Raw genomic sequence first — 9477 nt, 5'->3', positions numbered from 1 at the left:
TCAACATTGCGATTTTCTTTTCAACATTGCGATTTTTTAAATCGCGTTGCGATTTTTGTTTCGCATTGCGATTTTGTTGGTCATTTTGGCAAATCCAAAAAAGTTGATTAAAATCGTATATTATAAGGCATTTTTGATCACTGAGGCGATTTTCTCATAAATAAAAAACAAAGAGAGGCGAATGGAACGGTATAGAAACGAGGTGCGTTTAGCGGGGGCGGTAGTGTGCAGCCATTTGCCATTTGTCCCTCTCCTAATACTTTATCATATCTTCACAATGTTTTGCTTTTCAGTTCCGTTCACACAATCAGCAATCGCACCGCTCAATCTCCCTCCCCCGGGTTTCTTCTCCCTCCGGCTCCGACTCCCACTCCTATTCTCACACCCTTTAAACCACGCTCTTCACCTGCTTTTCGTTGTACCAAATTGACTTAACAACTCAACATGAAGAAACGCCCCCAATGCTTATCCAAAACGAGACGAATTGCCACCAGAAGAAAGAAGAAACCTTTCAAGTGCTGACGTCCGTCAAGACTGCATACAATGACATTCTCATCGTCGACACTGCTGATTCAGGGTGCTTCTACTCGATTCCACTCGTACGCTTTCTTTCTTTCTTTCTTTTCTTACAACATTTATCTACCACTCGAGTCATTATTGTATTATACAGTGACTGATTCATTCCAAATCCGAATGCACCAATGCAGATAAATCCATAGCATTCTACAAAAGGGTGATGAGAAATGGACTGGAGCATATTGGGTATGTCTTCTTTTGTTCTTTCATGTTTTTTCCACATGTAATCAGCAGGGATTTAAATTGCGTTTATCGTGGGAATAGCAGGACGAAGCAATGGAACAATAATGAGAATAGCTGTCCTATTGTGGTAATTGACCATTACCCGCTAAATTGCATCCGTGTTGCTATTGGTGTGAATCCGCTTCACACCGCTACTTTCGACAATAGTGGTTTCCTGCTACCATTATATAGCAACTGTTATACCGTTATCGGACCGCTATTTAAATCCTGCTAATCAGTTTAAACATGTTCTGTTTTTGTTTTGGAACCCTATAAACCTGTTCAGTTTGATTGTAATGGTCTACTAGCCTGATCAAATTGATTAGTGTCAGATAAGATGTTTCTATACCACGTTTCCACTTTCCATGTGCCATCAATTTGTGTGGACTGTTTTAACTCTCTTTTTCTCTTTCCCAATTTTAGGACGAATTCGCTAGTTTGCCATCCATTGTTCCTGAAGGTCCCATCGCAATCTACGGATTGGTAACACATTTCATCTTTTATCTGATTCTGACCTGCAGTTTTGTTCTTGCTAATTCGAAATTAGTGAATTTGTTTGCGAAGCTATATTATTGTAGGGTGCTGGAACGCTGCACATCTGATGCTTGAGGTGGCCTTCATTGCGGCTTGAAGGTTGGGAGATTGATGAAACAGTAAGGATAAACTTATGTTGGCAAGTGCATGGTAACATCGTCCAATTTAGTATCACTATAATTGTTTGGCCGTATAACGTGTTTTTGACTCATGATTTTCCTTTCCTATGCACAATTACAATATAATAATATTGTTGATTCTCAGTGGTAAGCCTTTGTCTTCTAATTGACCATAATATGTTGGGGTTTTGTGCTAATTTGACATAGGAGTGCTGTTAATTAAAGTCCATTACTTAGAATTTCAATAACTCTTAGCCTAAGAAACTTACTATCTAATAATGTGTACAAGATTTATGGGAAAATATTATTTCAAGATGCATAATGCATTTCTATGAATTAAGGGTGTTTATATCTCTCCATTCCATATCATGCTGATGCCAATTAGTAGTTGCTTTGATTTCTTTCAATATCACTCTTTTTGCGGGATTTGGTAAGTGACTTTCAAGAGGCATTTTATGGGGTTATTCTCTTTTCTTGTGCTTACTACTCTGCATTCAGTCTCAGTTTCTCTTATCGAATTCATGTCCTCAAACTATAACTAGGTCATATAAACCTAACTTTTTATGAAAAGTAAATCTCAAATTTATTACTTCCTAAGATTATATTTAGTGTACTGAATTTATCTTAATATTCCTAGAGTGATTTCTCATGTCGCCACATTTCATCTTACGGCCTCTGTTGGGTTTTCCCAATCACATTTTGAACTCATCATTGGTTTTCATCTAACCACTGGGCCGTCAATCCAACCTTCACCACTGTGATCTCACCATCATTTCAAATGGGGCCTATATCTGATAGGATTTGATCATTTTTAGAGGAATAAAAACTGTATGCAAGAGTTTCGCTAACTTTGGTTTCATAAAGTTTCAATATTATTGTTGATTTTGTTCCCTATTTGAAAGGTAACTAGGTTAGACCATGCGATGCTTTTACACTCTAATACAAGGACTAGTTTTCTAATATTGCTATATAGAAAGAGAGTGAGAAGATTGATGTTTTAAAGTTTAGGTTCTAATGAAATTTCTATCGGTATCTTGTGTTTAGCAAAACGATACACTCATCAGCATGGATAAAAGTTAAGTCTCATCTCTCTCATGACACCTCTAACTGGCGGTGAATTTTGCACCCGTCATTATAGGATTAGTATGTGCAGTACAAGGGAAGAAAACAAATGGGAAAAGGTTCTATAAATGCAGCTTTTGTTTCTTGAAGAGATGCCCTTGGTTAAACCACAGCAAATCAGTAACTTCCTTTAGTGTATCTGGTCGTTTCTTAAAAAGAAAAGGAAAGAAAAGCAGAAAGTCTATTTACTTTAATTATTTTCTTATTTTTTAACATTTGAACTCTGAATGCATCAAAGTCAAGTTTTTACAGGTTTACTTATTTTCCTTGATGAACCTCATAGAACTTGTGTTACATGGATTCAGATTTAGTGTGGCTTTCGGTATGTACAATGTGGACCTTCTACGGTTTTTCATATATTGGAGGGTTGGACCTGCGTACCCATATTTGTCTAAAATTATACACTAGGTAGTCACAGTCTAAAATTATTAATGTAAATTGGGATATAAGTTATTAAAAAACTTGATCACAGGTAGCTGAATTTCTCATCATTATTTTGACTCACTTAAAATAGGAATCTGTTTATCTTATGCATATAGTTGCATACCACTTAAAGAATTTAGTAGAGGTGGCATTTTATTATGCTTACGAACCGTCTTTTAATGGTTTCAATATTTAAATCAATGAAGATCACACTCTCAATGGATTCCTTTATTGAAAGATGGTGATTATTTTATTTTTGTTCAATAGTTAATTGATAAAGCAAGAGAATATTTGGGCTTCCAATCTGAGAGGTGTAATGAAGTGGTGGTGGGCTTCAAGTTCACATTGGTGATGTCTTTTCACCTGAACAGCATCATCCTTCAGGCTATGCTGGTGAGATTTCAGTTTTAGTTTATGATAAATATGTTTAGCTGACTTTCTAAGATCATAAACACACACACTTCCCCCTGGATATATTATCTTGTTTCACACACTACCTTCATTGACTCCTGTATATCTCCCAGAAAAAACTGCTGGAGATTGAGTTGATTAAGTTTTTTTATGATGTCTCAAAAAGGCTATTATTTTCTGGCTTTTGGTTCATATGCCATTAGCATCTACATTTCAGTTAAAGCGTGATCCTGGCTTGGCACTCCTTTGTTTCTAACTTGTAACAATTAACATTCAGGCATCGTCATTGACTTGTTCTCTGATGGAAAGGTTCTGTCGCACTTGCAAGAGGTATGTACCATGTCGCAATGATGAAACATATTAGAGATTTTATTTTATAGATTTAGTTAGAAAAAGGGTGGGGCTTGTATAGAGTTATGATAGTTCTGAGGCTGAGTGCACAAAATAAGGGATAAAGGGCTATAGTTCTAGTACTGTGAGCGCTATTTGTGGAAAATTTGCATTAGGTTTCATTCTTCTATAGGATTTTTTGTGATGAGTACAAAATTAGAATAGCAGGTGAAGAAATCACTAAGCTTATGCTTGGATCCTTTATTTGACATCTAAGGTCCATTGCTTCATCAACCATCAGACTAGTTTCATTTTCTTTAAGACGAGCTCTCATATATGTACAGACATCTTCCAGTTATAGTTGAGCAAGGACTTGTCAAGCAGAGAGCTAACAAACTGACTTAGAGCAATATTAAGTTATAAATTGAAAATATGCTAGCATAAGCAAAACATAAAACCAGACTTTTAGACTCAAAAACTAGTAAATTTTTAGCAAACCAAGATGTTACCAAAATTTCCGGCACTTCATATATAAGGAACCTGTACAGCTCTGAAACTCAAATGTGAAGAAACATGATAGAAGAATTAATTCTATTTATTCATGCTTATATATTGTCCTAAATCAGCCACAACATCAAATAAAGACCATGATCTATGTGTTATAGGAAGTCCAAGTGTCCAACTTTCCTGTACCATTTCCCAGTCCGACAGATTGAGTTGTTCCTGATTTGGTCACTTCTTTTTAGGGTTCATATCTCAGTAGGTGTTATGATCCTTTTTTTCCTTATTAGCTCCTACCATCACTCTTACTGCTCGTTTCTCAGAAGACTCTCCTTTGGAGGAAGATAGACTCACAAAAATACTATAAGAAATATCAAAAAGTTGAGTCCTTTTGAGAGAGAAATCTCTCTTGGCAAGTTTTTATTGAAAAAGTTCATTCACATAAGTTCCACAAACTTTTCAAATGTACTGGACTTCATTTGTCTTAGATGATAAGGATGTCTTCAGAAATTAATTAGAATCAGTTGATGATAATGACAACCCAAAATGATGAACTTAGGAAATAAAAAAATGCTAAATGTCATAAGATAAACCCACGCAAAAGAAGATGGATTAAATTATTGGCAAAGAATGAACCATGCAAAATGCGGTATAACTCCAGGGAGCTGGCCAAATGAATTGATGACTGAGGCCTATATAAGATCATCATTTGATAGACAAACAGTATTGACTTGTTTGCTACATGTTTCATGTCCATATTTGACAGTTTGCAACATGCTTTTATAATTTCCTTTGTCAGGTCGAAATATGGTTGAAACTAAGGGATAGATTGATGCCCAATGGTCGATTTATGGTTAATTGTGGTGGGGTAAGTGAATCATCCATAGATGGAAAAGTACACCATCAATCTGATGATGAAATTTGGATACAAAATTCTACCATCAAGGCATTGGCTGAAGCATTTCCTGGACAAGTATGTTGTTTGTTTCTCTGTTTTTGTTTTTGTGGACATATGTTTGTCATTTATTTATTTTATTTTATTTAGTGAGAATGGGAGATGATGCTGTTCTCAAGAATATTTTATTAAATGGTTGAATAAGTTCAAAAAGAATGAAATTGTAGAGTCAACTGGATTATCTAGATTATGCTTGTTTTTTTGCTTCTTTTCTGTTATTTAACATACTTGATAAGTTATCAGGAAAAAAACATACTTGATAAGCAGTCCTTGAATATTTGGATTAGCACATGGGCCTGGAGGGAAAACAACAAAGAAAGTACAAACGGAATCAAGAAATAAACTTATTTAACTCTGTATATTTAGTGGACAAATGATGAAGTTAACCCGAAGGATCTTTAATTGATATGAAATATCTAATTTAACTATGTATATTTAGTGAAAACTTGTTGAAACAGGCAAACATGAAGCTCACAGTCATGCTATTTTATTTTATTTTATTTTGGTTGTTGGATATCTGTTTGATATTATCCATTAGATGGAAGAAATCTTAGATTTAATTTTCTTTTTGATGTAGGTGAACTGGAAGAAATTGCCTGAAAGCCAAGGACTAAATTATCTTGCCCTAACAGGACCTTTGCCGGATTTGACGTCATGGTCGGCTATGGTCCCGAATTCCCTGAGTGAAGCTGTGAAACAATGGAAGCCTTGTCGGCCTTTTCTTTGATAAAAACCACTGTACTGTTAGCTTCTTGTATGTTTCTAACCCTGAATCATTTCACCTTTCCTAGCAATTAACTTCACACTTGAACTTTTGTTCTTTATCATCCTCTTAGAGCACTTTTTTGGTCTATAGGACCCTTGGATTGAAGCTTTGTTGAAGAGAAGAATCAAAGGATTTCAAGTCATATTCATTAGGTATAATGTCAAATAATACCTATAATGTTTAACTAAATAGTCATTTTGACCCTTATGCTTTTTTTTAATAGCATTTTAATCACCTAACGCTTCATTTTCAGGCAAAAAGGTCTCTCTATGAATGAAAACTGTTTGTCAACAAATGCAAAAAAAATTATAGACTGGGCCAATATAAACATGATAAATTTTTTTATCTAAAATAATTTATATCTAGTATTTTTAAATTTAAAATGTAATAACAATTATATATAGGATTAATCTAGTACAAATATTAAATAGATCAATATAATTTTATCTAACATAATCCATGCATGTTTTTATTTAGGATAAACTAACTATTTGGTCACCTGTCTATTACTTAATTTATGTTTTGGTCACTCAACTATTATTTTTTCAAAATCATAGGTAACCTTACATTTTGGTTCTATTTTGATCACTCACCGTTTAAAAATTTAATGATGTTAACATGACATTTTTTTAATTATTTTTAAATCATGATATGACACTATCTTATGATAACACATCAACATCACCGTTAAATTTTTAAAGATGAGTGACCAAAACATAAATTAAATGTGATTTAAAATAAATAATAGTTATATGACCAAAATAGAAAGTAAATAATTTATGAGTGATTAAATACGTAATTTACCTTTTTTACGCATGAGGGGGCCATGGCCTAGGTAGGCCTAGACTTGGATCCGCCCCTAAACAAATGGTTAATGCTTCAAAAAAAAATAGGAATCTTTTTATCTTCAATGAGACGTTGAGGGCTAAAATGCTAAAAGAATATAATAAGGGCTAAAATTACTATGTAGTCAAATATTGAATATTTTTCCCTCTAAAATACGTTGAATGTCAAAATATTAAAAAAATAAAAAAATGAGTCAATATGATTATTTAATCAAAGTTAGGGGTGTTTTTTTTTTTACTTTGTGTCTATTTATTATCGTATTTATCATAAATAGTTCACACAATTATGTATAGAAGTTCAATAGACAAGATTGTTCCTTAAAGAATACAGGTCTAAAAGGTTAATTGACATTAACCCTTTCCCTCTCTTTAACAGCAACAAAGGTCAATGGGCTGCATGACTTCTCCCTAACAAGCAATCATACATGGAAGTGATTGAAGCTTCTGATCAACAAATGTTGATCTCATCCTTCACATAGTCGAACATACCGATCTTTCGAACCAAACACATTTGCTGGACGACCAATGATATTAGCTGCCTTGAGCACTGCATGACAATCTTTATCTGCTCTCTCACATTTTACCCATGCATAAGCTGCCATAATCATAAAGTTAAAAGCCATTCTATTCTATATGATTGCTAATAATCATAAAGTACCTGGCGAAAAGTCTCGGATTTTACTGTAAAAAATGCATTATTGAGGATTAAATTTCTGAAGAGAGAAGCGGCTCGACAAGGATAAGGTCGCGACCAGTCTTTCCCATCTTGTCTTCATCGTCCGATATCCGAAGTCTAATATTTCGGTTCCTTCTTCTAGGACTGCTTTCAAAAGCTTAAAAGCTCTTAACTGAGTGTCTCTGGAAACACCAAGGGAATTGAGTTGTATGTGTGTCACCATTCAGTTGAACACAGTTTCATCCTTTATAATTGCCCACCTGTGTAGAACACAATAAATATGATGATTGCATCATTCCATTATGCTATTCTATTACACACATTGGAGCTAAATATTTACCCGAATCGGCTGCCGGCATGACCTGTAAGTTTCGAAAGTGTAAATACCATGAAATCTTCATCTGCAGGAGCTGGAATTGGTGTAAAATGAGGCCAGTAATAAGCACGGTCATAGATTGTTTTGACATTAGGGTCATCAACAATCCCTTTGTTCAATTGTCCATCAGGGTTATTAGTTGAAGTCACAAACTCAATCACATTTGTTGATATATTCCTCCTTGTATAATCATCTCCTTCAAACTCGAATTTTTCCGGATCGAAATATTCCACTCGTTGTTTGTAGAGCAGTCGCAAATCAGTTGGGATGCAAATCAGTGATGACGATAATAACAGACACGAGTGGGAAGTACCATATAGGTGCGGGGTCAGGAACAAACCGAGTAGTATGGGACGGAAGCGACGACTTGTGTTAGTGACTGCGATGAGGTGTTTTTTAGAGACAATGCGTAAGCTGCCGCATTAAGGATTTGGGTCGAACCGGTACCGAAAACAATGTATCTGTTTCGAGTGACCGCTTTACTGACGAATGCGTGTAGTTTGCGGATGAGGCTTTCGAGTTGCGACCAGATCCAAGTGTTGTCATTGTAGTTCTAGCTCATTCGATGCCACCCTGATACTACCAGTGCACTGCTGGTTGAATGCTGCATCCAAACTGGTTGCAGAAACAATGGATCCCCGCTGCATATCAGAGTTTGTCAATATTTAAGCAAATATTGGCAATGAAGACTACAATCCAGTTCTATTATTACAGTGCCTAAACCTGCTCTGGAATGGATGATAATTTAAATATTTTTTTATTCGATAATTATTCTTTTAATGCAAATGCATGTTAAGTATCTTAAACTGAAATTTTAATATATATATATATATATATATATATAATATTAACTTTGAATGAATTCATTTCTTCTTTGCTTTCTATTTAAGCCTTCTAAAAAGGATAACTAATCAATCTTATATAAAAACAATTTCATGAAATTGATATATAATAAAATTTAAAATATTTAATTTTAGTTGAAGCTAAATTTAATTTTTAGTACTTCAATATAATTTTAAAGTAACTAATATTTTATTTTGCAATTAGAGAAAGGGAAAAATGAACAAAATATAAACTCAGAGCAGTTAGCCCCCCTGTAACACGTATTGCATTAACAAACCGCTTCATTTCCATCACCCTGCAAGACGTCCAAGTAAGCTCTTCTGTGCCCCGAACAGCCTATTTCCGCCACTGCTTCGGCTTCGGCCGCCGCTCTGGAGCTCCAACTCAGGAGGAGCGACGCCCATTCGCTGCCCACAAAAGTGTTGGTGATTAGCAACAGGTTGAGGAGCACAGAAATCAGCATCCATGAAGGGTATTTGGAGCTCAACAACACTTGCTTCTCCATTTCTTTGTCGTCTTGGAGAATCTCCTGTGTTTTTTTTATTATTATTATTGAAGTGGTACGATATGAAGATGATATATGTCTATTATAATGTTGTAGCTGTAGGTCATGTTGATATAACAACCATACATTTCCAAGTGGTGATTGTCTTCGTATAATGACTTTTCCAATCCACCAATGGGATAGCTCTTGACATTCAAACAAGCCATTCTTACATTTCAAGTAATTGGTTAATATTTTTACAGCAGTAATTTTAATATTCGAACTTTGTTATAC

General features: G+C 34.8%; 2 pseudogenes; one reads left to right on the top strand and one right to left on the bottom strand.

Moving 5' to 3' along the window:
• The first annotated feature begins 461 nt into the window (after window positions 1-461).
• On the top strand, window positions 462-6010 carry LOC120135608 (annotated as a pseudogene).
• A 1130-nt stretch (window positions 6011-7140) lies between these two features.
• On the bottom strand, window positions 7141-9204 carry LOC120135607 (annotated as a pseudogene).
• Between the last annotated feature and the right edge of the window lie 273 nt (window positions 9205-9477).

Source organism: Hibiscus syriacus, unplaced genomic scaffold (genome assembly GCF_006381635.1).
Source record: "Hibiscus syriacus cultivar Baekdansim isolate YM2019G1 unplaced genomic scaffold, ASM638163v2 tig00110610_pilon, whole genome shotgun sequence".
NCBI lineage: Eukaryota > Viridiplantae > Streptophyta > Magnoliopsida > Malvales > Malvaceae > Hibiscus > Hibiscus syriacus.
This window is presented reverse-complemented; position numbering and strand designations above follow the sequence as displayed.